This window comes from Coturnix japonica, chromosome 2, assembly GCF_001577835.2.
Source record: "Coturnix japonica isolate 7356 chromosome 2, Coturnix japonica 2.1, whole genome shotgun sequence".
Lineage (NCBI taxonomy): Eukaryota > Metazoa > Chordata > Aves > Galliformes > Phasianidae > Coturnix > Coturnix japonica.
This window is the reverse complement of record NC_029517.1, coordinates 86826109-86852822: the sequence shown is the minus strand read 5'-3', so window position 1 is coordinate 86852822 and position 26714 is coordinate 86826109.

Sequence of the window (26714 nt, the reverse complement as noted above, 5' to 3'; positions counted from 1 at the left end):
GATATAGAAAAGGTACCATATATATAATTTTAGGCCTAAAACAGTGCTTATAATCTAGTCGCTTCCTCATGCAGCATGTTTCACCAAAGAATGTAAAAGATTTTGTCTTCACATCAGTTTTAAAAACAGTGTCAACTGCACTGGTACTATTTGCGAATGACATTAATTCCCACTGATAACTGATTTCATTATCTACACAAGATTAGAGCACAGTCTGCTCATGACTCATTAGGTTAATAAAGAGTGCCCCACTTTATAGGTTTTTTGTTGTTTTTGTTCTTTTTTTTTTGTTTTTGTTTTTTGGTTTTTTTTTTCTTTCTTTCTTTTCTTTTCTTTTTTTTTTTTTTTTTTTTTTTTTTTTTCCCATAGCAAGTATTTCAGTAGCTAAAAAGAGCATTAATGTGGTTGCAGTATCTTCTTCAGGTGATGTTCAGGCTAATTCTGGGCGGATGAAACATACAGAAAAACTAATTAAGTAGCTGTAATACAAAATTATTTCAAATATTCATTAATAAATTCTTTCAGGTTTGTTTAGAATGAAAATGGTGCACTTATTCCAGGGAGTATCTTTGTGCACCTCATTTGGACAGACTGTCAAGATTAACACTGTTTTTAAATCTTTATTGCCTGTAATCATGAGCAAAAAGACATCCTGAAACAGGGGAAAACAGAAATATTGGTGCATGTAACAAAAGTTGTTACCTCTTTATTGACTCAAGAATTCACCTGCTCTGAAAAAATGGTGTAAAGCAATAGAAACTCTGGGTTCTTAACACACAGAAGTAAACTGCTTGATAGCTTACAGCAGCAGGATATAAAAAAGGGCGGGAAAGTGGGTCAACTTTGACAGATGTAAACATATGAATTTATTTTCGCTGTTTTTCACTTCCTCTTTTCTCTGCCTATGATGTGTTCTATCTATCATTTCTCATAAATTTACTGATGTCCACGGAGAATTAGCTTTCATAATATTTAATGGTTCTTTTTTTTTCTTTATTTTTTCTTTTTTTCCAAAGTATAGAATTCTTAAAGAGTTTGAATGAATTGCAAGATCTTATCACTGTAACTTCAAATTCCCAACCTAATTTATTTTCAAAGAATATAGATCATGGGTATGAATAACCCTCTCACAGTGTTGTTTCCTATAACAACAAAAATGAAGGCAAGAACATGATTTGTGTAGAATATGATTAGCATTATTTAAGGGCTTAAAATTCAGCTGATCCCTACAAGTAGCTTTAAGTAGGGAATTATTCTAAAAAGAATTTCTCTAGAATGGAAGAATAATTGGTTCATTGTTAAACATGTCATTACAGATCTAATTAAGAAATCAGTTTTCTGCCCTTGATAATGTTAAAAAAAAAATGCTACTATTTAAAATGTCACAGTTACTACTGTGTATTTCTTTTTTTTTCTTTTTTTTTTTTTTTCCATTGGAAGATATACAAGCATACTTCAAAGATAATTGTCTAAGAAATACAAAATAGCCATTAAAGAGTAGTATACACTAATTTTCACTCAGAAAGTGGTGACACACTGGAACAGGTTGCCCAGAGAGGCTGTGGAAATGCCATCCCTGGAGGCATTCAAAGGTAGCCTGGGCCCCCTGGTCTGGTGGTTGGCGACCATGGCATTCTATGCTTCTATGATTCTGTGATACACACACATTTGAGGCAAGGAAAAGAAAAGAAGGCTGTAGAAAGTGAGATAGAAAATACATTAGCGGTATAGATTAGTATTATGCATAGGATAAACAGAAACCTAAACATGGTGATTAAATAATGATAAAAACAAATCAAAACAACCCACACCAAAGAAGAACTAAAAATAAAAATCCAGCACAAAATAAATGACACAACTCCTCATTTGGTAGAAGAATGAGTAGAACTCTAGTCATTGATGCAACTAATTTCCAGGTTCTTTCTTGAGCACGTTTGAATTAAAACATGCTGAAATCTTTTCCTATGTATCTATTTCTTTTTCTACGTTAAATATTTTATTACAGGTGTATGCTTTGTTAATTTCAATGAGTAGTTTTGAATTATAATAGTGCAGTGTCTGAGTATTTCAAAATCTAAATATCACCGCTATATCAACACAATTGCACACAGGCAAAATATATATTTGTAGTTCACTATTGCCTCCTTGTGGAAAGAAATATAAACAAGAGTGTGCAACGTATTCAAAATAAAATGTACAAAATCTGAAACAAGAATTTAACTCTCATGATATCATGACAGTCTTCAATTCAGTATCTAGCAGCAAATCTGCCATGATGAAATATAGTCATATATCCAATATATATCATATATCCAATATCTGTAATCGATGTATTACACATATATGACAAAACGTTTTGAAAGTGTCACAAAATTTTATTTAATCTCAACATTACATAATTTGTAAACAGTATGCAGGAATATTTAAAATTTTAGGATATGAAAATGTGGATTTTGCTCATGCTTACTTTAGTTTTCTTGCTCATATACCCCTTCTTGTAATGTGTCAAGGACTTTATAAGTAGGATAAATATTGCTGCACCTGTAGGACTCAATCTACTGTGGTGCCTTTGTGTATCACATTGAATGCATTAGAAATTATTGAATGTTGGCCATAATGTTAACTATATAGAAAAATGGTTTATGGAAGGTAATATGCTGTATGCCTCTTACACTAATCTTTATCTATATATGTTTGGACTTTGCTCATACATCTACGTTTTCTTGTGCATCCTCTCTTCGGAAGGTGAACTCTTCATTCCTGGCACTGTTACTCAGAAAAAAAGAGGTTTTACCTATAAAGCTGAACCAAAGCCTCAATTTATAGTGTGAAGGCTGTTTTGTGCTCCATGTACCACTGTTTTCTAGAACCCAATTTAGTTTCCTTTGTGAGTTATTCACAGTGTTCAATGAAACTGTGCAAAGGAGGCTTTGTGTATACTTAAGTTTCATCTCTAGCCTTCAGGATGGGTCCTAAAGGGTACATGAACCGTGAGATAACATTTTGCATGAGACTGATGTATTATATCACTTAGTTTCTATTTTCTGTTACTCACCAAAAGAGGTGTTGAGGAGTCAGAGGTTTGGTGCTGGGAACACCCCTCACCTTTTCTGTTCCTGTAGCAGAGGACTTTGCTAGTTACTTCAAGGCACTGAGTGCCAGACCTATTCATGCACCACTGCATTGGATTCAATCTAGTAGAGGAATCAATGGGCAACAAAAATAGAAACACACTAACATTTTTGATTGACACAAAACACAGACTAGCTTTGCACAGAAATTTGCCTAACATTCCATTATGCTGAAGTAAAAGATACTGCCTGATGCTGCCATTTGTTGAGGTTAAAGCCTGTCGTTATTCAGGCAGTTTTGTTCAACATAATAAATGGTTTTGCTTTGAAAATTAGTAGCTGCCTCTATCCTACAACTCTGTCCTATGTCTTCTGTCAATATGATACATTTTACACTAACTGATTCTGATTACAGCTGCTGCATTGTCACTAATTATTTTTTATTGTTAGAATTGTTTAGAAAATATTTTTTTCTCAGGGAGAAATGAATGCATATGCCTTGATAATAGACAATTTTTTTTTTTTCGATGAAAGATTAATTGGGAGTGCTTGAGAAGAAGAAAGTACAAAAACCTGCCTTGTGAAAGCAGCAGATAAAGCTCAGTTTAAATATATTCACTCTAAAGAAGGCTAAAACCAACTTGGCCGCTGTCTCCAGATGAGTGTTTGGGAATAGATTTTACTTGGCAAATGGTGGAAGAAAATGTACTGAATTTCTATAAAGGAAAGCTGAAAATATAGATAAGAGATATTCAGTCTGGAATTAACAATAGGTTTGAAACAGGTAAGACAAATGGATTTAACACTTTAACTCAGGACACTGCGGGCCCTAATATCTAATCTTTCCCAGATGAAGTCAAGCAAGTGTTTCCATTACATTAATGGAGATCTAAAACTTAAACCAGAGAATTTTGTGCTTTCTTATCACTTTTGTATACCTCCTTAGCCAGATCCCTCCAGGAATATTAGGAAAAGAGATACTTGGCTTTGGATGGTAATCTACTATTAATTTCTATTTCAAATTGCTGTTACTAATACTTAAACAAAAATAAATTTCAGAATACAGGTATAAATGCACTGACGAACTGACTGTATTGGATGTCACTTAACTCAAAATATTCACTGCTTATAGCCACATCTTCAGGCCAAATTGCCATTACCCGTCTTTGCAGTGACTAGTGAATGCTGGGAGTGCTCCTTTTGATCTGTTCACTCTTACGTGACCCACAAGGATAAAAAATTGTCTTTCCTCTTGCAGCTCCTACTGAGACCCACAAACCTCACAAAGGACAATTTTCTCCTTATGAAAGGTTTTCTGTTCCTTGGACAAGGGGAACAGGACTTTAACTCCTTTTTGAAAGCAGATGACAAATTTGCAGCTCAAGATTACAAGACATATAGCTGTGACAGTTCTACATGTTCTATGCACAGTCATTTCCATATGCATTTTCAGTCAGGTTGATAACCTAGCAATTAATGCTAATGATCTGATCTGAGTTAAAACAACAACAACAAGCCAAAACAAAAGCTGTTAAACTTTATTTTAACAATTACTCCTTGTTGCAACTATTTGTGCTATGCTGTTTTTCAAAAGATAATTACTGTTGGAGATGTTTATCCCTGTAGCTGATTTGAAGCCTAATTATGCAGTAAAGTTTGAGTTCTGATGTATTAGACAGGGACCACAGTAGTTCTTTGACATTTTCAAGGGAAAATGTTGCAGCCAACTATGTCATGTCAATGAACAGGTAAGGCCCTTCTGGAAGTGACCTACTGGGAGGACACGGGGGATGTGAAATAGTGTGTGCTAAAGAAGATGAATGCTGGATCATGCATCTGCACAAGAAACAGACTCCTGAAGACCAAACTACACAACCAGCATGCTCCTGTGTTTGCAGGCTGTGGTTTTCATTTATTTCCATGTCCTGTGACAACTAAAAACTTATAATTTGCTACTTACTTTCCTGTAACATCCAAAAGTATTTTACTTGTTTAAATGTGTAGACTTCGTAGAAGGCTACAATTCATAATGTTCTGATTAGAATTACCAAGACCAATGAAAATAACATAGAGTGTCAAGACTCAAGACAAGTATTGATATTTGATCAAATTAGAAGGAATTAGTGCGTCTTTTTATACCACTGGACATTTAGATGTAATGAAATTCCCAAGCTTAATCATCCTGTAGCAGTTTATTAGGATGTGCCAGTATGAAGTGCTTGAATTGCAAGTATGATATAATTATTACATCAACCTGTTTTCGTCACTGGCAGTGTTAACAAAGTTATATAATATTTAAGATTAAAAAGATCATGTCTTCCAAGAATTAAAATTCTCATTTCTTTCTAAACATGACTGAAAGAGATGGATATTTTCAAATACCTGTAGTGAAATATCAAAAAAACTTCAGCTGATCCATGCTATCCCTAATCGCAACACTGGACATAGCAGTGATGACCTTAAAAACCTTTTCTCTGTGATGTCTGGAGACATAAGGTGTCAGCTTCCAGGCTGTATGTCATCTAGCATTTCTGGTTGTGTGATACAGAGCTGAAAACAAAGATTACTACTGATAAAGGAGAAAGAAAAAATAGATTAAAAAAACCATGAAAAAATAAATACCATCTTCTGCCAATTTTATTCCTTATTTGGTAATCAGATATTTGTAGAAGAGTACACACGTAATATTCTGAACAATGATTTTATCAACAATGAAAAATACACTGAGGAAATCTTATTACAGCAATATAGTGATTCTTCCCAGGCAGCCAAAATGTAGAATCACCACTTGATGTCACCATTGGTCTGTAACTGTGCAGTTATTCAAGAAATCTTTCTGAACATCCCAAAGAAATTAAAAGTTCAATTAAAATATTTAGTGAGCTGGCGTGAAAGAATTATTTATGAATCTAAACAATCACTCTATTTGTTGGTTCTTTCAAAATACTGGAAGAATGGGTTAATTGATCTTGCAGCTCCATCAAGGCTCTGTCAGGAGTCATTTCAAAGTTGCTTTGTATGCATAAAATTGCTCTTTTTAAATGAGGAAATTTACTTTAACCAACAGAGTAAATCTGGTCATCTGTTTTATTAATATTTATATGATTTTATTTTGCTTATTTGTATGGTATTGATAATGTCAAATTGCAGAAGCAGAACGAATAGTAAAGGAAAAAAAACAAGCAGGAGAGAGCACCTCTGGAAACAAGAAACCAGGACTTATAGAGGTTAATAAGCATAGAAAAAAATCTATTTACAGTGTCTCCAGTAAATCTGGCATTCTCTTTCACAGTTCAGATATAGAGAAAAATACACTGTTTTCAGGTATCTAGGACTTCTAACAAACATGGTGATACTGATTTCAGGTAAGTTGAATTCAGCTGATTAAGAGTTTGAAAAGAAACTATCAAATCAGATGACCTTCCTTGCCATTAAAAACCAATCTTTTGTCAGGAGTTGCCACTCTGTGAAACTAGAATTATGTCTAAACTGAATGAAATATATGAACAGCAGAATTCTTAAATTTGACAAGAAGGCACAGAGAGAATCAATTCGTATGGGGGTCCAAGAAGCACTCAGTGAGGTTGAACTTTCCAGCAGCGCAGACTCCAGCAGGCAAGTTCCAGTTGTCCTTTTATATGAATTTTACCTGTTCTTTCTACATATGCTTGTGCTACGAATTCTCTTACTGATAGTTTTCATGAACTTCTAAACTGCTTAATTATTTTAACTACAAGAAAGGAATGGCATCAGGTTTGAATCACTGGTTGAACCATATGTTTGGTCAAAATAATACTTTTTATTACTCTATTAGAATGTTGGCAGACTATGTTTTCCTTCATATGATACTGAACATGGCTTCTATGATAAACAACAGACCTCCTTCTATATCATATATTTGATCATTTGTCATAGGTTTATGCCTCCAGTTTTTTCATTTGTACAGTTGCAGGGATTTTTTAATTTGTTTGTTTTTGTTGTCATTTTGTTTAGCTTTGGTTTTGTTTTTTTTTAATGTCTGGATATCAATGACTTGGCTCACACAACAGGAGAGTATTTTCTGAGCAAAATAATGGATGCCTACTAAATATATGAAATTTGCTCTAAAGTAAAAGGAAATTGGAAGGATTCTGGGATTTCCAGTATTCGTCCTCTTGCAGTGCTGAACGAATAAGCTAATTCTGTTTAATTTCAAGTCCCTTTTGACATAATAGCTTCAAAATTGCAACTTACAGTTTATCACTGGACTCTTAATTTAATGAAGAGAGACTACAAAATCAAAGTGGACAAAGAGCAGAATAAATGTAGTGAGATGGCAAAAATAGAAAATTGAAGTGCAGAGTAAAAAAAAAATTTGGAGACAGTTTGAAAATAGAGTGTATAGAAAAATGAGATAAAGATAAGATACACAGATTACACGGTACGTGATACACACTGAATATATGATGATATCAGACTAAGATGAGCATCCTCAGGAATGGGTGCTTTTCCCAGATGGTGAATCCCTTGTCTCAGGCCAACTTCCAAAGCACTCACTTCAAAAGCATTAGGTGCTTATTGTTCTAAAACATTCACATAGAAAATCATCTGCAATGAGAATGCAGCAGCACTCTATTAGCACTCCAAGTTGACTGGAAGCTGTGAAGCACCCTTTGGTCTTCACAGCTTTCACACAAATATCAGCTCACCTAATATAACTATCCTCTCATAGGTGAGTTAACACTGAAGAGGGAGGAGGTAGGGAAATAGCTCACTTCTTTCAGTATCCTTTTACAATACAGAGATATATAAGTAGGTGGGAGATATTGTTTACTACTGATGCTTCCAAATTGATTCAGTAATTGCCACTTTCACAGTTATCCTTGGGTTTAGTTCCTACTAATGGGATGCACAAACATACATGACAGAGCAATGCAGCCACTCAGATTATTCTTTTTCAAGTTTTTACTGCTGCTTTTATTTTCAAAATCAAAGCTCTGGTGGAATCATTAAAATAAAGAGTGAAAGCAAGCGAACTGCACTACTTATTCTGTAATTATTTGCACAATCACAGAGAATTTGCTTTGTTGTGGTCAGTATTTATTTGCTTTATGTGAAGAGTCAAACAAGCCCAAATTTTATTCAACAAATGTTTAGGAAAAAAGAGAGTTGATTCCTCAAGATGTGTAAAGAAAGGAAAGAAACTGTTTTTTGAATGATTTTAAAATGTTGGAATTTCATTCTAGCTGAGAACACAGACCCACATGATCCAGCTCTTCTATGTGAGCCTCCTACTTACAGCACACCGGTTTATGCCCTTGAAAAGAAATAAAAATACAGGAACATTATCAGGGGCTGCCAAGACAGCAGTTACAGAACAGCAAGGTCATGCTCACAGTCTGCAAAAAGCACAGAATCTCTGTGCCTAAATGCCATCTCTGACTCTGAGAAGGAATGGTGGACTGATCCTGGCAAATCCCAGACCATTTGCCAGCAGGAGCAGAATGACTTTGTTATGTGATGCACTTTTTCCTTCAGGGCCCTATTAATTAAATAATGCTGCAGGAGTAGTGCTGGTTACTGGAAACATATTTTTGTGGAGTGCCAAATCAAGCAGGTAAAGCATAAAAGATGCACAAGTCTTCTATAGGCTCAGATCATTTAATGAAATCTCAGGGCAAACAAGTGTTTTGTTGGATACAGGCCTGACAGAAACACTGCAACTTACCATGTATTTGAAGTATAACAGTTGGATTGGCAACACATCTGATACATTTAAAATGGAAACGCCACAGGGCAGGAATTTCAAAAGAGATCTTGATTCTACTTTCTGGTTAGAAAAGGTCTAAAATTTTAACGTGAACAAAACATAGGAATTAACACACAAAGGAACAAATCCACAACTGTTAGTCCATCCTTTTGTTCATAGAAGATATTTCTAGTTCTTCGTGACATATTAGAAAGGTCCATACAAGGTGGTTATTTACAATGACTGCAATTACCTTGTTCAAATTTTACCAGTCATTTGTGGGCACCTTAAACATATGAGATATGAGTTATGAGAAAGGATATTTGTAAAAGGTTGACAGTAAGCAAGAAGAGAGGCATGATTACTGTACAGCTGCCAGTAAGAACACTAATGGTAAGTGAAAATGAATAACTCATCTGTGGAACCTTGCAAAAAGACAATTTCTATATACTTCAAAACACAAGGGAAAGTTTTAATGTTCTGGATAGACTTGGTCAATAAATCCAGACTAAAAAGAATCTGACATCTGATTGTCACGTATTCTGTCAGGCATGCCAACAGCAAAATGAAAACCATTGATTTGTTTGTCACAGGACTACACCAGCTAGCAAAAATTTTCTGAGCCTTGGATATTCACAGATGACAGTATAAAGGCACCAAATAACTGAAAAGTGCATTTCAACGGGGAATGATTTCTGAGAATGGGAAATGTCAGAGAATACACTATCTTCCACATGGGACACAGTGCTGTGTGCTTTTTTTTTTTCTTTTTCTTTTCCTCCCTGTTATAAGTCTTTTAGAAATTAAGAGAAAGAAGACAATTCAACTCACTTGTACCTGGTGCAGCTCTTTCTGAAATGATGAAATAATTTTAAGGAGGGTTGCCATTCAATCTTTAATAGAGATTTCAATTACTGACAAATCTTGCTCTGTCTTATCAGAGCATCTTTAGACATACCTTTACATGAGCATTCCCAAGTGAACATGCTGAGTATTTGAAGCAGTTTTTCTATTAGGAAGAGAGTTTCTACTGTACTAGCAATTCAGTAGAAAGGACTCTGTGGGATATGGTATACTCAACATTTTAAACAAAACGTAGTGCATCGTGATTGGAGTCGATAGTTCATTTGGATTTCAGATCCAGTATTTGCAGTCGTTTAAGTAGTTTTGAATTTATTTGTGCTATTTTTTTTCCTCTGCCCAATAATATCCGAATTTACATGCTTCATAAAGGAGCACCTTATTAACTGCGGTTTCCTAGCATGCAATACTAGTTTTCTTTACGTAAGTTTACTCAGTCATAACTGCACAATGGATTTAGCCATTCAAGTCCAAGCAAATAAACTTTATTGGCCAAAAACTTTCACAAGCATGTCTGAAATATCACTATTTCCATTACTTCTGAAAGTCATTGACACATTTAGCATTATGTGATCTTGGTCTTGAATCTAATCTCTTGAAAGCAACATACAGCAGTGCAATTAGGGTTGTAGTAATCACATAATTAAGATTTTGGAATATGCTGTTCTTGGAAAGTGTTGTTCCTGACTGCTCATCAGCTAGGATAAATTTTCTGTAGGGCAGAAATGAGAAGGGATGGTGTTTTAGAGGATACTTGTGGCATGAATACCATAACTGATGAAGAAAAGAACTGTGATATTGGTGGATATATAAGAGGATCATGTAAGGATACCTCTCCATCATGGCAATGATGATAGTTCCTAATGTTCTTGTTGCTCCTGATGGCATCTACCTCTTCCTAGTAGGTCTTTCTTTTAGCATGTGCTTAGGTAGGTACTGTGTAGGAACAACATGTATTTCCCTTTGAATCAGACTACTGTAACAGTTAGCGGAAGGACGGGTGAAATTTCTGTCTCTTAAAAATAATAAGACTTTAGGAGGAGAATGATTTAATACTGTGAATATGAGTTGGTGAAGGTATCCTAAATGATGGCAGGAAAATAAATAATGTTGTGAACAGGGTCAGTGGCTAGAGGAGCACTTACAGTTAAGAAGCTGAGTTTATAGCTGTTACAAGCTATAAGCTGCTAACAAAAATGAAGATCAGTTTTCTTCATTGTGTAACAAGGTATGTGGAAGGAGGGACATCCTGCACCACTGTCCTTTTACTGCTGTTTTCTCCTTTTAATAACTTCAGAGACATTATGCCAAATAATAAATATACTTAAATATAATTACTTCCTTACAATTAAATACAGAATAACCTTTTCAAAGTTATTTATTAACTTTAAAGTAACACCAAAAAGACAGTCTGGATTCTGGATTTTCCAACATGCTTATATCCAGTTGCTTTTAAGGCATTGTACTATAGTGTTTCTGTCTCTAAAACTTGATTAGTGTTTGATTACAATTCATAGCAGCTATGCTTTATGGAAGTGGTTTTGAAGATGTTGATTTTTATAAACAGCAGGAGAAGCTCGTAGGTTTGCTAAACTGAATTTCTGCATAAAATAACCTGAGATCAGTCAGAAATATTTATATCACTTCCATGCTCCATGCCAATCTAGAGCACTGACAATGGTGTCAGCTAAAAGACTTCAAAGCACTCACAGTACTCTACTGGGTTCTAAGATTAACTGTTTCAGTCATAAGTTGTCTTTCAAGGGATTATTCCTCCTACCTCTAATTTCAGGCCTAATAGCAGTTTCACATATTTGAATTCTTATTCCTTGTTTCGTAAGATACTTTTCATCATTAATCAGTTCCTTGTGTTGACTTTTGAGGATCATGGTCAGATCACCCTCCCACAGCTGTGGACAACTGCTGCAATCCTTAATCCAAAGCTAAGACTTTCAAGATCTCAAATGGACATTGCAACATATTTTTTTTCTCTACATTTTTATAAAGATTGTTAAAATAAGAACTCTAGGCTACAACCATAATGAGCTTTATCATGTCCTCTGTTTTACATCCATGAAGTACATATAATGTGCTTGATTAGCCAAGACTTTGAACTTTGTTTGAATGTCAGTGCTAGAAATAATTAATATTAAACAACACTTAATGTAATTATGGAAGCCAAACTCCCAATTTAATGTGATTGTTATTAAATGCCTCCAAAATTAACCATGAATTTTAAACTGAGTGAGCTGGACCTGTACAGTGTGGGAAAAAAAAAGGGCTCTCGGAGCACAATTGTGAGGAAGAGCAACTTTTTACATGATCTGATAGTGGTAAGACAATTGGGAATGGTTTTTAAACTAAAGGAGGGGAAATTTAGCTTAGACGTTAGGCAGAAGTTCTTCACTCAGAGGGCTGTGAGGTGCTGGCACAGCTGCACAGAGAAGCTGTGGTACCCCATCCCTGGAGGTGCTCAAGTCCAGGTTGGATGGGGCCCTGGGCAGCTGAGCTGCTGGGGGACAGCCCTGTCCAGGATAGAGTGGTTATAACTACATGATCTTTAAGTTTCCTTCCAACCCTAGACAATCTATGGTTCTACAATTCTGTCATCATGAAAATCTGCAGTTGATACTCAAGATTCTAGTGGAGTATTGAAATTCTTTTATGTTTTGGTTTTAGTTCAACAGCATTCAAAATGTATCTGTTCTACAGTAACTTATATTAAGGCTACAATTCCTTTTAAAAATCAAGTATGATCTAATAAGGACATAGAGAAGGATGAAACTGAGCAACTGTGTCCTTCTTTGCTGTGTGAAGAAAATGGGTGACCAAAATAAGAATTCTAAAAAAAAATAAGTAATAAAGAACAGCACTTATTGCATAATTCTTGCAAGAAGTGATATGACACCAAGAGCAGCAATTAGAAAGAGATGGTGTAGAAATCATGTCAAGATGAGTGGAACATATTCATTTGGAAGAATAAAATATGTTATAGAAAAAAGGAATCCAACAAAGCACTATAGGAACTTATTAAGGGAAAATCGCCAGAGGGATCTAAATAATGAGGAGAGGTAAAATCCAATACTAGTATAGTGCATGGTCTTGTTACACTTTGTCTTTGAGATGCTTTGGAAACCAGTGATTATACCTTCTGGAAGCAGATCAATCACCCCCAAGGCAACCCATTGTACATGAAGAAAACCATTCACTGAGCAGCTGCTGCAGAAATACAGAGTACCATTTTCTACGCTAATCATTTTAATTGAACTATATATTTTCCTCAATATTTTCTCTTACTTTACATTCCATTTACATTTTATTCATTATTTCTTGAACATCATTAGTGGAGAAAGAATTTTTTTTGAAGACGTGATTAGGCAAAACTTCAGAGATAAAATGTCCATTTTGTTTTAATAAGGACTGTAAGTAGGTCAGCCCTGTAAACCAGCAATCTTGGCAAAGCGCACTGTGCAATGTCTAGCCTACATTTTCCTTATTCTCTGAAATATCAGGGTCTCATCTGCACAGACAAGAATGCTCAACTGCAGCTGAAGAGTCAGGAGTGGTAGGTGTTGCTTGCTGCTCTCTTTTGTATATCAGCAAGCAGCCCATGAACAGTGGGGTAGCAAGAGGATTCTGTAATTGAAAATGCCCTAATACTTCCTCAGTCAAAGTAATCTTAAGAAAACCTAGTTTTCTTAAGCTAGGTAATAATGAAAATTTTCAGTACACTTTCTATGGGAACTGGGGAAGCCTTTGTCCTCTTCTATTTGCAGATGATCAGATATAGGATCTGGACTTCTAGTACATAGGTCATCACAATTCAAACTACTAATTTTTTAGCCTAGAGAGCTTTTGTAAATTCCTGTAATGTTTCATCACAATTGGGCTCTAGTTAGCAAACTGCTATATTTTATTTAACTGAAAATAATGTTTCGATGTGCAACTGTTGAGAAAAATACTGTTTAAAACTCCTTCTTGTTCTCCTTGTTTAACTTCCCCGTGGTTCTGTGCTGCATCACGTAATTTAAAAACACTTTAATTGAAAGTGACCCTACTGCTCATTTTCTTGCTCTGCCTGCTTTATCTCTTTATGCTGAAGAGATAAATAAAGAAAAACTGTATCTAAAATTTAAGCAGATTATGCATTTCTTCAGAAGCGTTGAAATTCATCTGGAGTCTTCTAATTCACATTAATTGCATCAATTAAAACACTTAGAAGGATCACAAATCATTAGCTACATATACCAGACTACTCAAAATATTTCTCAGTAATGCAGATCAGCACATCTTTAGTCAAAATGCCAAGAAAAATACCAAAGTTGATGTACTGAAAACAATTCTTATAAAAGAGACCTTACATAGTAAATCATATCTAATCTACAGTGGAATCATTAGCCACTGTTTTGTTCCTCTGTTCTGAGGTGTAAATCAGCCATAATTCTTACTTACTTAAAGTCAGTTTGCATATAAAGTGGAAAAAAAGATTTAGTGACGGTCTATTGAGAATTAAAATAAACTACATCATTACTCATTTCATAGAATGCATATGTGTTGCAAGACTACACAAAATGTAAAACCAGGGAGATATATCTATCTAGAAATGACTTGTGATATTCTTCTTATTCCACATTTGTGCTAGAGTATAAGCTTTACAATACTCCCAGTTTTAAGATAATGTTGAAAATATGTAATTCCTTCACTAAGATAAAACATAGCTTTCATTTAACCTGAAAATGTTGGTTCAGGAATATGGAATAGTAGTTTCAGTAAGAATGCATTGTTTCCACTATAAAGTTTCTTTCGTATCAGCCCTGGAGAAACATAGTAGTTCTAGATAAAATGTATTGCCATGCTTTCACTAAAACATACAGACATTATAAAACTGTATATTGGCTTCAGTAAAAATGTATTCTTTCCAATGGATTCATGAACCTTTCAGCCAGAATGTATTGATTTCATTAAAATGTGCTGCTTGAGATAAACAAAAATTCAGTTAAAATGCATTGGTTTCTGTTAAAGTTCATTGACTGAAGTGAAGAACATTGCACACTGGTTTGAGGTAGTCTTAGGGTTTTTATATAGTAGATAGAGAAGTACGTATCAATAATTCTGAAGGTAACTGAAAACAAATTATGTAATATTTAAAAATGTAAGTATATTAAATAAATTAGATTTTTATTTCTCCATCTTATTTGCATCTGTTGCTAAGTACAGGGATAAATGTTAATACAGAAAAATTATGCAATTCTTCGTGCTAATACATTTTCTCCTAATCAGGTGTGGGGTCTAGGCTGGAAAGATATTTTAATTTATTTTTTAACTGCTTCAATTCATTATGGTGCAACCAGATTTTGAACAGTTTGCTTAAAATCAAGTTCAGCATTTTCCTGCTTCACTGACACCAGGCTTTCTCCCTTTTCACCACTGCCATTAATGCTAGAAGAAAAGTGTTCAATGACAATGGCACTTGCATATATTAGGAAGCTCCCCAGTTGCCAGAGTACTAAATTAGTAACAATATATATGATATCTGTGACACATTTTTTGAGAAGGGTTGTCTTTTTCAGTATCTTTGAGATTTTGTCTTGCTACCACATGTTTTAGGCAGAAGTAATCTTGTTGACTTAATGAAACTATGAAGTATGCCTAAAGATAGCTTTGAACACACTGAGATCGTGTCCAGCTTAGGAGCATTATCATTTGTTTATGGGAATTTATGCATAGAATGTTTTTTTGGGTATTTGAAACACAAATGTTACAAATAAAGCCACAGCTATTTAAAATTGCACCTATAATTCAACAAGAGAGCATAGGAATGTCCACAGTGACAACTAGCCTATCTTGCCCATGTCTTGTCACCAGCAGAAGGCAATGACAAACATATGAATACTGCTGCAGCTGAGCAGCCTCCGACAGTTCATGAGCAGGAGACACGTTGATGAGAAAATCCTTTTTCTTTATGTTTCTCTGTGGGTTTCCCCTCATCATTTTGTGTATTTTATTTCATTTTTTTCCAGAAAAAGCTGTGTTCACAGTCCTCAGTGGCAAGGAGTTCCACAGCTTATCTCCACAAGTTGGCTTGAGCTTGTTTCTTGTTTTCAAGTGCTGCTCCTGTGCTCTGTGCAGGAAGATAATGAACAGTCATTATCTTTTTTCTGCTTCTCACTGTTTTACAGATCCATGCCACATAAATTTGGACAGCATCAACTGTTTTTTTGTTTTGTTTTGTTTTGTTTTGTGCTACATCTTTTTAGTTAATGAAGACAAGAACTGCACATTGCATTTAGAATGCATTGGCAACACAGGTTTGTCTAGCTTAGAAAGTTGCCTTCCATTTGTTTCTTATGTAAGCCCAGTCCCATACCTCTTGAAAATATACGACCCTGCCTCTTCTCAGTTTTCTAAGTGCGTTTTATTATCAAATCCTTCATCTCACCCTGTCTCATAGTACTGATACAACTGTAAACATTTAGATTTTAGGTTTCTCTTTTCATCTTTCCTGATGGAGCCAGACACACAAAGCTTCTTGCTGTGGTAAAAATCTTCCAGCTGTCTATCCAAAAGATAATTGTTTTAGTCCTGTTCAAATCTGCTGCATCAATGTGTTATAACTGATTGTTTCACCAATCGATTCAGTTTATCAGCACCTTCATGCATTGTTCTTATGTCAAGGGTCAGCAACTTACTCAGTAAAAAGGAGTGTTTTCCCAGCCACCTTAAAAGAACGAGTCAATACTTGCTGCTCTTAAATCCCCTGACACTTTTTTCTTTGCTTTACTGTGCAGTTTCACCCTTATTGGCAGCTGAGCTCCACCATACCATCTTCAGTCCCCCTTCTTAATGGAAGAGGGGAAGAAAATATGGTGAAAAAGGAATCAAGGACAAATCACAGGGAAATCACAAATAACTGTCACGGGCAAAACAAACTTAGCACTGAGAGATGAATATAATTTATTTCCTAATACTAACCGACAAAAGTAGTGAAAACTAAAAGCAGACAGAACTATGCCTCCTCCAGGCCTCATCTGCCGCAGCCCTGCAGGCTCCTTTGTGCCTGCTTCTCCTTGAGCCTCTCCTGGGCTGCAGGGAGCTGCTGTTGTGTGCCTGGAGCTCCTCTGCCCTCAACTTGCAACCTGCAGGGCTGTTCTCTTGTGTCTCTCACCCCTCTCTCCCATATGCTGTTCCATGGCATTATTTCCCTTCCTTAAATCTGCTCTCCCAGAGCATGCCCATCAAGATTTTGACAAGCAAACCCAGCATGTTTACAACACTGGTGAACCAAATTGAAAATAGATGACTGAAGTACAGAAATATGCACAAGATGTTTTTCCCATGAAGACTATTTCATTAGAACTCATTTCCAAATCTTTCTTGAAATGATAGTCTACCTTGCTTACCGACCCATTATGACTGTTTACTGTGCTATCAATCAGATCTACTTTTCATTAGCAAAAGTGTTGCAGATATCTTTCAAGTATATTTGCAATCCTACTATGTATGAGGGATCTCTTGTTCCAGAACTTCACTGTTTTCCTTGGAAGAGCTAAATATAGTTACATGTTTGGTACTCTGTACACAACCCTTGTTGTGGAAGGGTCGATGACACCAAGACAGCATGCAAAACAATTTGCAGGGCAGGCATTCTTATAATTAGCATTGTAATATCAGTGTTCGATACGGTCTCTTTTTTGACATCTTTGAAGGCAGTGTTTCTGTTTCACTGAGGTGAACTTATTAGCATCTGTAAAATGGTACAAAAACTGGTGGTAACATCCAGTTTTTGGCTTCCAAAATAAGTTCAGAGAAAGCAGGTTGTCATGAAAGACACTTTTGACTTCAAAAAATTTAAGTACATTATTTCATTACTTAGGATGTTAATAGCTCTGGTTTAGTTAATAAAGAGGACCTAAAGAGCAGACTACTTTGAGGAAAGGATTGAAATTGTAATTTAGCAATCAAAATTATACCTCTTTCATGTTATCTTTATGAAAGTCCTTTATCAAGTAGACATAGTTGCTACACATGTGGAATCAAGGTATCTACTTAGAATATGAAGCCTGTTCAATCCTATGACTGTTGTTAAACATGAACTAATTTGACAGTTCTTAATTAGTTGTGTAGTCTCCAAGAGGAAAGAAAAATAGAAGATTAAACAGTTGGTGGGCAGCTCAGTGGGATGTTTTCAAAATTACAAACTAGGATGTGCAAAGAAAAGCTAGAAAATGACACACTAATTCACTTTTTTCTTAAACAGAACTTTCATCTTTCAACATCCCAGCAAAAGAGCCTTCAAGTAATATGGAAATTCAATAATAATCTTTAAAGGTTTGGAGTAAATGGAAATCTGCAGAGAGAAGAAAGAAGCAGAGAGAAGAAAAAATTAAAGAAATATATTACTTGCACAAAAGAAGCTGGAAGAAAACGACGTTTTAGAAAATGCTAGGTGGCCAGTTGTGTTTTACACACTTTTTTGCTAAAATAAGAGAAAACAAACTCATTTAACTTTAAGGAAAATAATGTCTTTTTTTTTTTTTTTTTTTTTTTAAATGCTGAATTTGAAAACTATACTTCATGAATCTTGTTGAGTTCTGTGTCTTGAGACATGATGAAGGAAATAACATTGCACAGCTCATCACCAGTATAACATCAGTTTTCCTTCTCATCACTTATACTAGGCTTTATGTCCCACGGTATAGGCACAATTGAGTCACCAACAGAAGGGGGTTTCATCTTGTGGCATAGGCTCTCACAATGCTGCATGACATGCATTTGCTTCTCTCTTGCTCTGACTCCATTTGAAGCTTTCATCTGTCTGCTGTGAACAGTGACACTGTGGAAGATGTTTATAGATCAAGTCTAGTACAGAATTTCCCTGTCTTGCCCATCCTTAAAAAGAAAAATAAGACGTAAAATAGCTCAGTTACTATTCTCCCCAGAACGGAAGCTTCTGGGTGCAGCACGTCAAAAAAACAAACTAAACCAAAACTTCATGGAAATACTGAGTGTTTTCCACCTTGAAGGAAACATAAAGCCCAATTGGACAACACTGTGGTATGAACTGATCAAGATCCACGTTCCTTAGCACACTGAGTGACATATGAGAAAAATGACCTTTGTGTGTTAGAGAAGGGTTATGCATTTTAATGGCAGAGAGAGATCTGTATGAGAGAAAATAGACTAATAATGATAATAATAATAAATACAATTGTCATAATAATAATACTTGCAAGGACTTAAAAACAGAACCAAAAATACCTCTGTAAAATGAAGGGCTGCAGTGAAGAACTATCTTTTTTTCTTTATTGAATGTTCACAGTGGTTTTTTTTGTTGTTGTTTATTTGTTTTTGTTTTCCTTTTAACTATAAAGTTAAACTCTAAACTCTATTTGTATTTCTCCCTGGTCACAGTTTAACTTTTCCCTCTCTGGAGTCTTTGGACAGCTTTATATCTTGAGAAGTGAAAATGAATAACCCTTTGCCAGCTTAGAGGATTCTTGTGTACTGCAGTGAAATCATTAACCATGAAATACTGTTACTCATTTCACATCTTGATGTCTTAAATAGAGAATTAATGAAATCACACTTTCACATCAACTTCTCTTGATATTTACATTTCAGTGATGCAAAAATATGAAGACACAATATATCTACAGTCTCTGTTATCCACTAAGTGAATGACATATATTTGCCTCAGAAAAAAGTAGTTTGGATTACAATTCCACATTCTTAAATAACTCTTGTACAACCCCCTAGATGGTGTTTCAGATTCTGGCTATTCATCTGAAAGAACACATGATTACTTGGATGAACTGTGGTAGACAACTGATCTCTGCAGTATTCACATGAAAAGGATATAAACAGGTTAAGAGCTGCCAACAATATTGGAATGTAATCTTTACTTGTCTATTTGGTGATTGGTGCTTCTCACAAAATAGGAAACTATATTATACATGGCATGATTTTTCACCAAAAAAATCCTCACAATCTCATATTAAGAACAGTACATTTAATTAACGAGGAAATAAACAATCCATCACATATGGATCTTCTTTCTTAAGCAAGGAATCATGCAGATTTACATAAAACTCTGAAACAGTTTGCAGCCTCATTCATCTTTCTCCAGGTACCCACTCATTTTTGGATGTGAATAAACAAGAAGATTTTATCTACATTCCTGACTTTTGAAGAGAGATCGTAGTTGTGAGATGCTGTTGAATAGCTTAACAAGATTGATTTTTTGAAATACTAAGTATCTACCTTTAAAATATCTACCCAAAGTTTGAGGAGTGTCATACAGGATACACAAGAATACTCATTTTTTTCTCTTTAATGTCAGATTAATATCCTTTTGAGTTGCACTGAAAATAATGACTGTTTGAGAAAAAACAGCATAGCAGTAAAAAGAAGTTATAGAATTAAGCACTTACTTGACACATAAATTCATAACATATTCTGTTCATATCTATTTAAATTTTTACTAGGAGATTATTTAAAAAAAACACAAAAAACTGTTCGTGGTAAAATGATTTACCTACATTTATATATACATATTTTTTCCTGACAAAAATACCTTAGTAACATTTTTCTGATCAGTCCCAAACACATCATTAATCTTACACCAAATAATGCCTTCGTGTGTGTTAGAAGGGCTCAGCACTCCTAAGGCTGTTATATGGCTGCATAAAATTGAGTCTCTGCTCAACTGCTGTTTTTATAGTCAGAGTGAACATAAAGAAGGGGAACAAAGGCTTTAAGAACAGTTGTGCTCTCTGCACTTTATGCTGCCCATTGACCTGTGTTGACTCCTGGTGTATATTATGCATTTCTAGTGCCATCCTGCTCTATGATTTGGACTCATGGTTTCTCTGATGGCCTTGGGAAACAGGAACTCACACGCTGACCCTTTTTTTTAATGCATTCTGCACCTCACATATTGTTCTTTGCTATGTACCTCCACAGATCTCAACTGCATGGAAATCTTCACCAGCAGCCGTCTCAGAACAAGCTGGGGCCCACAGTTAATAAACAGAGTAGTGGTAAGTAATTTGGAACTAAAGAATTATGGAAAAATGTGTTTAAAATTCTTGAGATAGGGATTATTTATAAAACGACACATAAAAGCACTGCAATAAAAGGGCAAAAAATCCCATAAAACTCTGGATTGGATGCTGCTGCTGACTTTACAATAACATATGCTGACTTAACACTAACACACAAAGTGTATTAAAATATTAACTTGGGATTAGGTTATACAAAAAATAGGTCAAGTTGGAAAAAGAATCAAGGAGATTACAGGAGATGTTTATTGAATTGTTTGGCCTTATAGCTATGGCTGTTTTTAAAAGCCTCAGCTGTGAGATGAAGACATACTTGAAGTGTCTATTTGCTGATTTTATTTTATGCAGCACAATGAATCCTGAAGGAATCCTTATGACCTACTGAGTGTTTTCTAAGATTTCTCAACACATTCCTTATGATACAAAAGTAATATATCCATATGGTATAGTTTAAAATGTAAGAAAAGTAAGGAAAGAAATGATGCCAAACATTCCAAAATGGTTGGTTATATAAGGCCTTGCATCATTCTACATGCATTTTGCCTCAGAAATCCGAAGGAGTAATTTCTTTGTTCTGGTGAACTAACACTGTCAACATACTTAAAGCTGGATAGGTAAAATAAGATAACCAGTCAGCAAATCTTTTTTATTCTTCTTCTGTAAGTAGCCCAAAAGTCTTCTCTGTCAGTGAATCTACTACTAATAATAAGCCCAAACATGGTTAATTATGCACAGCTTTCAAGCATCTCTCTAGCATCTGTTTGCTTCCTTAAGCCCCCCTTCTTTCTCAGTCTCATGTAGAGGAACCAAATAGTACACTCAACATTTTTTCCTGTCACTCAGACAAGCACCACGTGGAGAGGAAAAGCCCAGTCACTGAACCACAGTGACAAACCATTTTATATTCCTGCCTCAGCACTCTGGCTTGCAGTCCTGTTCGCTGATCTGCTGCTGCAGTTTTGTTTCTCCTTTGCCTGCCGACAGTACCACCAGCTGGAACTAACACAGCCAGCTGCTGAAAGCTGCTCTGCTTTTGAATACGTGATGCACTGAGAAAATAAATGAAGTGACACTCTCAACTTTTTGGCCTGTACAATGAAGAACATGAAACTACTACCATATCGATATATTTACCTGTTGTAACATTCTAGCTTTGCTACCCTTCATCAGTCTCTGAGCAGTCTATTTCTGTGACTGTTCAAAAGGTTAAGAGCTGGGATGAATTCAGTGGTTTGAAATACTTATTAAAATCTAGGAGCTCTATTGAAACTGCCATGCTGCCTGACTGCTATATTTTTTCACAGTGTGTTCTGTGGACATGTATTGTATTTCAGTGGCAAACTAACAAAACCAAACCAGGTGTGTAGTCCAAAAACAACCAACACCCTTGCCTTTTCCTGTCTAAAAGACTAATCTCTAAGTCCTTTGAATTTAAAACTGTATTAATAAATAAGTTTGTCGAAGATCAGCACAATGAAATTTAGTAAATGTGGAATAAAGGTTGCATGGATTTACAAGATTTTATCTTGTAAATGCAAGCATATTAACTTCACAGGTATACTGTTCTTTGCATAGGACCCTATTTCAGCAGGGAGTAAATGGGGAAGATAATAGGCCATCTGATTAGCTAATTGCCTTCAGTGTGTGAGCTGCTCCTTTCAGCACGCTCTGAGACTGTTCTAAGACCTCCATGTCATTATGTGCCTTTTGGTGGATTTCCTGCTCCTAGGTGGTTACTTCACTTTCCATGTGTATGGATTTGACACAAAAGTGCAGCATATTCCTTGTCATTCAGAAAAATTGACTACAAAATGGCTTGCTCTGCAACTTTCCAATACACAGCACTAAATTTAATATACTGATTTTAATATTCTGATTCTTCTACACCTGCTGCTTAATCTCAACTGTTTGATATCCTTGTCATCGCTGTCAATTGTTTCTAACATTCTGTCACTGTCTCTGTGATTATTTTTATTTTGTTTCTGCCCATCACTTCTATATCAACCCCATGATCTTATTCCAGTGCTACTGATTAAGGTTTATGTTCAAAGAACAAGGGAGAAAGCAAAGCACCTATTCCTTCTGGCACTTGTGTTGGTCCAGAAAACTGAAGTGATTCATTTACTGAAGAAGATTTGATAAGTTCCTTTTGTCCCCAGGCAGGAACATCTGAAGGGCTCTGAGGAAAAGATTAGTTGGGTTAATGTCTGAGAGCTGTAGGATGGAACTTATTTGAGGTAAACAAAGTCATTTGAAAATGCAATTGCCAAGCTGCTGAGTTTGTAGTAATTTTTCATATAATATTTTTCAGGTCAATATACATCTCTGAATGGATTCCAGTGTCCAAGTCTGTAGCCTAAATGTGGGTGTACTGGCAGATGTCTCTTTTTATTTTCCTTAATGTGAATAAAACATATTTTGCTTGTGATTCTTTATGAGAAATAGCCAAGTTACTTAAGCCAAAAACCTGCTTTAATCTACTTTCAAAATCAATTAAAAATGTATCCTCGGGCAAACATGTGGCAAGGAAAATCTCTGCCTAGAGGAATTGAACTTCAGCAGAGTTATAATCAATGGGAAAAGGGATTCAAAAATAGTTTATCTGAGGGAGTCTTGACAAGAGACATAAAATCATTTCTGTCTATGGCATTACAGAATTCTGTCAGAGGTACAAAGTTAGTATTGATATAAAAGGTTTGACTGCACTTTCCGTTACCTGCAGTCAATTTAGCTCTCTCTTCTTTTTTGCTCATTTTGTATGTTTATATCTGGGAGCTCACACTAAACCCATAATCATCTGGTAAGTTGTCCATGTAAACCCCACAGAACAACTTTTGCACAGCAAGAACTTTAAATGCTGTGTTTCTGTCTTAAAGGTACTTGATTTAATCCAACTTATGAGTACAAGTAAGAATAATACAGGACAGCATTAGGTCTAACTGCATTTTTCTACACACCGGTGTTTGGTAATCCCTCTTGCCTATGACGTGTCTTGGAAGTCACAAACACATCTGTGTGATGTGTACATGAAAATACATCTCCTCTTTCGTAGCTGGTAAAACAAACAGATTTTTATTGCTTCTACAACACAAGGCAAAATTTAAATGCCTGAACAATTCACAGATGTGAAAAAAAATAGCTAATAGGAATAGAAACATGTTGTACATTTTTCAGAAGAAAAAATTTTTCTATATCTTTTATTATATAAGATGAGGTTTTATTTCTTCAGGAATTCCAGGTGGAAATTCTTGTGAAAAGTGGAAGTATCTTGAAAGGGCATTTCCAGTGATGGAATCTGTAGCACTTTATCAAGCAAGAAAATCTACTACTATAATCCGGTTTGGCAGCAGCAGCTTCAGAGTTCAAGAAAAGTAATGGATCCATTTGGGATCCGGATTATTAGCTTCATATTAATGACATATCCTGATCTTCAGTGGAAAATGTGGAATAAGACTAAAACATCTGTGATTTTGTTATTTCCATGTAACGCCTAACATACCAGTCTCTGTTTCACCATATAAAAAATATACTATTTTATTTTTTTTATACAAGTGAATAAATCTTTGGTATTCTGTTTATTGGAGTTGCTGACTCAGGTATGCATCAGTAACCTGAACATTAGCAGAGCAAAACCTGACTACTGGCATTATAGACATCATAGAATCATAGAATTACCCAGGTTGGAAAAGTCCTTGAAGATCATCAAGTCCAACCGTAGCCTAACCACAGTACCCTAACTCTAACTCTAATATATGTACAAATAGAATGTCCAAAAGAAGTAAACTTAGCTAAAATATCTCCATAAAGAAAACTAACTAACAAAAAAGAACCAGTAGAATTTTTAACTGCTTTACAAGTGACATTAAATGCACCTCAGTGAGTTAGAGGAATCGCTGAAGTCTCCTGAACCCCCATATAAGGCTTATAACACAGGTACTCTCCTAGAAATTAGTATAACACTCCCTGCTACATTTAGTAACTGGACACCCATTTCTGCACTACCTGCATTTTTATTACACACCAGGTAACCTAGTTCATGCATAACCTGCTTCATTCAAAGCTAAGCAGGCCTGGAGTCATAGCATTTTCCTTTAATAATCCTGACACAAATGGCAGGTGCTCAGAACTCTTTCTGTTCTGCTGAGTTTAACCTATTTTCTATTGTTTAGGCTACATATAGAGCAACTGAAAGGTGAATTCTTTTTTGCCCCCAAAATTTTTCTGATAAATCAGAGAGATGAATAATTCATATCACAGAAGCAGAGAAAACAGCATTTTTCCTCCATGCAAAATGTCAAATGAATTCCAAATAGACGAAACAATTTGTGTGAGTTTGAGACTAAATTCATTGCTGGAATGGAAAAGAGAAGGAAGGGGAAGTCTCAGTATTGGTGATATTCAAGTTTACTCTGGAAAAAAAGATTATGATACAGCAATTTATTTATTTATTCTTCCCCCCCCTCCGCCCCCCCCTTAAGATTTTTAATACTACAAAAATCAATGAAAAGAAATAATTGTACACATTCAAACAACATCAGTACTGCAAATGAGCCAGGAGTTATTTTATTTTTTTCCCCACTCTCAATTTCAACCGAGTTGGAGGAAGACTATGAAATTATTACTGCCTTGTTTCATGATCTGATGTTAAAAACCTGACAACTGAAGAAATATGATTGAATACTATTGTTAGTACAACTGTGGTCTCACTTTACCAATTTATTTACATATCTTATTTACATATCTCACAGAAAATATTTTGAAAACTGTTAATAGATGACAAAGTAGGTTTAGTATGCAGCGTACAGATGCATAATGCCTGTCTGAAGTTAAAGCAGTCTGAATAAGACCACCAGAAAAGAGGAGCCCCACACATTGTCAGTGCATAGCACAGGGTGCAGACATCAACCAGAGGGCATCCTGTCCCACTGAATACCATGGGTCCTCTGCACCCTGAACAGCACTGCAAATGGGTCATCCCACCTCCAATCCTAAAAATGCTATGTACTTAAACCTAATGACCCTTTCTTTGTTTCTTCCATTTCTCCATTTTCATTAAGCATATTTTATTATATCAGTTCTGCCCATTTAATTTTGTATTGGAATATGTAAACCTAAACTCCATGCCTTATCTTTAAGGCTTTACAGACTTGAAATCCAGTAAGGACTTCAAAAATTGAAGTTAGCTCTCACTGTCATAGCTTGCAGAATACATTTTCTGTGTATGGCATGATACATTCATTTGCAAATTGAGATTGCTGTCTAATACTTAATTGATCCCTGCTGTCAACTTGTAAATGATGGGAAAGCGTTGCCAAGAAAACCTCAGGGATTTAGGAAAAACAGCCTGTGGAAATTCTGTTCTCATCAAATACTCAGGTTCTGCTTGGAAATATTTCAATATTTTGACACATAACTGTGGTTCTGATGCAAAAATGTAACATACTGAAAAAGCAAATTCCTAAGAAATTAAACACGAGAAGACCAAAAAATTTACACAGATCAGCTTGAATTTGGATTTGCCGTGATATTTAAAATTCATACTTTAGTTCAGTTTAGCAGTTTCTGGAAGAAATTAAAAGCATTTAGAAAAGCACTGAAACGAGAGGTTTTTTTTCTTTACTTTTCATCGATAGAGAGCGCTCTTCGATAGCAGCAGCTCTCAAAGCGCTGGTACTGCAGCCTGCGGTACAGCAGCGTGGATAATTTCAAAGTCGACTTCAAAATTAGAGAAAAAGAACAATTACAATTTGCATCGCATTTTAAAGAAGTATAAATACTTTTTTTCCCCCCCACAAGATAATGTTATAACAATTAGAAATTATGAATTCAGAGACCCAAACATTGCCTCTCCATGTACTCAGCCATCAGGGAAACAGACAGAAACTGTGCTCAAAAAGCTGCTTAGAGCAAATTTATTGCATGCATGTGATGAACCTGTATGCTTGTCTATATCAAGATGCTACCTGAAGATTAATAAGACCGAGTGAAATTAAT